Here is a 4,193-nt window from a genome sequence, read left to right as displayed (position 1 = left end):
AAAGAGCTCCTTGCCCTTTGTGCTAGCTGATAAATGAAGTGAACAGACAGTCTTATTTTGTGTTTTATTGGTCAGTGTCCTGACGAAAGGCAAACGTGCTCTCTGTGAGCTGTATCTGATGTGGGGAGCACCAGATCCGCCAGCAGTGAAGTTACACTGGGGCTGGGTTTGTCCGTGCGTCTGTAAGAATTTATGTCATCAGGATTTATGCTCGTTGGGCCAGGAAAGACCGTATGCGGCCAAACCCTGATCTCAGTTGCACGTGTGCGGCTCCCAAGGCAGTAGGGCTGCATCCTGGCTCAGCACACGGCCTAATGAGGTCTTGCATGATTGCAAATAATGTGGATGGCACACTGGAGAGCGAGCAAACAACTGTTCCTTGTTTTGCTGTGCTCTCTGCGCTGCAGCATCTGTTTTGCTTCATCATTTTTCAAAAGAAAACCGCAAATATTTTTCACTAGGGAGCTGATAAATAACAGCGCTTACATTTTTTTAAAAGTTTAAGGGGGGGATAAAAGTGATTCTTTTGGTGTATAAAGTCCTTATGTTTGGATTTGAGCATTAATTCACAGATTGTCTCTTATTATTTTGTTCCCAGCTCGGGAAATCCTATGGGGTATTCTCCCTCGGGAAATCACATGGGGCGATGTCTTAGCTTGATTTATTTTTATTTGTGTATCTAACTTTGCACAGAATTGTCTTTCACAGCAGCGGGTTTTTTTTTTTTTTAATGGAGATTTGTATTTCTTGGAAAATTCAGCAAACTGGGGAGTATTTAACAATTTGTCAATGAAACTTTAAGTGAAATTTGTTGAGACTTTGTGTGGGTGCACTTGATACTGGGTTGATGGGTGTGATGCAGAAAACTAAGTAGCTGTTTTAAAGAGCTGCGGTCAAAACATTATACTATGTTTTTTCAGTCTTAAAAGAGCTGCCTGAGAGAAAATGTATTCTAGCAAATGGCAGACTACATGTATAAACAGAAGCAGGGCTAGCCTGAGTCTAGTCTTAGTACCTCTCTAATACTTTGTTTTTCTGTAGTACTTTCTGTCCTGGCTTCTAAATGCATGTTTCATGTGGTATTTCATTTCTTCTGTCTTTCCTAGTCTTGAGATGATAGAAAAGGTTTCAAAATTATTACCTATCAAAAAGGATATTTAAACTGTGGTGGGGCCTTTGTAAAGAGAAATCTTCAAAGGTTGATGTTAAGACTTCAATGTTATGACTGGGTAGGTTCTGAGGTAAGCTCAGATATTTTGGTAATAAGAAATTATCATATATATATATGCTTTTCTAATGGCTCAAACACTTACTATCTTGTTTCTGAGTTTCTTAAGTAAATGCTAACTTATTGTGTTGTTGTTTATCCAGCATCCTAAATATACAAATGGATTTACAGAGCAAATGCATGGACTTCTCTCCCATGTCTGCAAAACATTTAATTTTAAGATTAGACATAACAAGGAGGTCAACAACAAAGCAGGGGAAACAGGGTACGCCTGTGAATTGGGAGAGGACAGAAAAATCGCAGAGCGCTCTGCTCTGGTGGGGCTCTCTCCCTATCAACTCTATACAACCCTAAGCACTCACTTGGAAGGGCAGAACAGAAAAAACCTGCTTCTTCTAGAAATTGGTGGCATAAGCAGAGAAGATGGTCACCTCTTTCCTGGACAGAGAAGGTAGCCTGCAATACTTATCTGTTTGACAGATGTATCTGCTTGGCTGATTGGGGTGGGAACTCTGCATTTTTACCTTGCTTTATGGTTATGTGCTGATGGGCTCTGAAGTGGTGCTTGGAGTAAGTAAGCTGTTATCTGTCTAAAGCTTTGAGCAATTTTTTTAAATGATAGGGTTAGGATTGGACCTTTCAAATTTTACTGAAATGACTTGATTAAATCAAAGCCAAGATTTTAATAATACTAGAGAGCCTTGTTTGGGTCTCTGCTATGAAGAATTGTAGAAGTTCTCTGTTCTATGCGAGCCTTGTTGTATGACCTTTAAAAGAAAAAAATCTCTTACATTCCATGACTGAGTAGAAGTCATTTTTGCTTCTATGATACAGGTGTACTTTGTTTACATCATAGTACAAATTTTGCTGAAGTGCTTGAAACTTCACGTAGGCTTGACTTCATTAAGATACTGATTTTTCTTTTTATGACATTTATCTTTCTGTCAGTATTTCTGACTGAATTTATTAAAATTGTTTCACAACTCTTTCTTTCTCCAGTAATTCCTTCACTGTAATTGGATTGTATATTTTCCACTGTAGTGCAGCATAATGTAAGTACTGGGTACTGAAGTGTATATTATTACTTTAAAAACTCTGATTGGGTGACAAGAATTAATTGCAATTATAAATTATTACATAAGTCTCCTATTCTATAGTAGGAGCTTCAGTGAAATGCTGGCACTGGATAATTAGCTGGTGCTAATCTCTGTCTTCAGTTTTCTTTAGTCCAAAGCAGATTTGATGTTTCCTTTCCTGAAATAAACAAAACCAGCTTCCCAACTGTCAGAAAATAACAGTAGTTCTTAAGGGCTAATCATTACCAGCCTTGTCATGGGGTTGTAATTGTTTCATGAATTCTGCTTCAATCAGGGAAAAATACGCTTAAGTGCCAATAAAAGTTTTTATGCTGCTATGATTTCTTCCTGCCTCATCTTCCTCCTCCCAATTTATGGCTTTATTCCACTGTCTCTGTTACTAAGCAACACTGTACATGGTTTTAATGCAAATGACTTCAAACTCTCTGATAGTGAGGCAGAATAACATCAGGTTAATTTTCTGACGAATTTATGCTAGAAAGAAGTGCTGTGCACTAAAAAACCCGAAAGACGATGGCTAGGAAGTTGCCTCATAGCATAAGGAAATAAAATATTTAAATTTCTTGTATTTTCTAAATTGCCTTGTCTGCATTTAAAACAACCTTTCCAAACAGATGGATGAAATGCTTGGTGCCGCCATTTTGACTTGATCTGTTCTGTGTTGGACTGCCCAGCTGATTGCACAGCGCACGCGCCATGAGCATGCAAGTGGTTGCATGCTGTATTTTCATCTCTATACAAGAGGAGAGAAAATGATTGTTCAGGTGCTGGTTTTGCTCCATTTCTAAAATTAATGGTAGCTTGTGAGGCTTTTTAGTACTGTCCTTTCATTCAAGCCAGTAGTAAAATTCCAGCTGACGTTGGTGTGAACAGAGTTCAACCAGTGTTCGTGCTTCTTTGATGAATTTCTTTTGCACGCCACAGGACCACTCCCCATATTCTTAAAGCTCTTCAGTATTGTGCATTGCAGGTGACTGCACGTTTTTCTCTTTTTTCCATAATCTTAAAAATGTGAAGTTTCATTTAACAGGCTAGCAACTATAACCTTGTCCATATAGCAATACCATTTTATAGGGAAATAAAACAGCTTTCAGTACCACATTACAGAAATCTTAGGAACTGTGTTTAGACTGCAACGTTTCGTCACAGCTGTGACAGGTTTATGGCCAATGTTTGCAGACCTGCTTTGACTGCTCTAAATCAATGGCAATGCTTGCTATTGCAAGGTGGAATTTGAAAGTCTAAGTGTAGAATATTAAAGGGTTTAAAGTATACTTAAATCCACACGTTTGCAAATTTGATTCCTCTAGAGCCTGAAGATTTATACCTTACAAGCAGCCTGAGGTAATATTACGTTCTCTTAAATATCTTTATCAATGATCTGGATGAAGGGATCGAATGCACCCTCAGTAAGTTCGCAGATGACACTAAACTGGGCGGGCGTGTTGATCTGCTTGAGGGTAGGTTGGCTCTGCAGAGGGATCTGGACAGGCTGGACCGATGGGCTGAGACCAATGGTATGAGGTTCAACAAGGCCAAATGCCGGGTCCTGCACTTGGGTCACAACAACCCCATGCAGCGCTACAGGATTGGGGCAGAGTGGCTCGAAAGCAGCTTGACAGAAAAGGACTTGGGAGTGTTGGTTGATAGCCGGCTGAATATGAGCCAGCAGTGTGCCCAGGTGGCCAAGAAGGCCAACAGCATCCTAGCCTGTATCAGGAATAGTGTGGTGAGCCGGACTAGGGAAGTGATCATCCCCCTGTACTCGGCACTGGTGAGGCCCCACCTTGAGTACTGCGTTCAGTTTTGGGCCCCTCGCTACAAGAGGGACATTGAGGTGTTGGAGCGTGTCCAGAGAAGGGCTACAA

Source organism: Rissa tridactyla, chromosome 6 (genome assembly GCF_028500815.1).
Source record: "Rissa tridactyla isolate bRisTri1 chromosome 6, bRisTri1.patW.cur.20221130, whole genome shotgun sequence".
NCBI lineage: Eukaryota > Metazoa > Chordata > Aves > Charadriiformes > Laridae > Rissa > Rissa tridactyla.
This window is presented reverse-complemented; position numbering follows the sequence as displayed.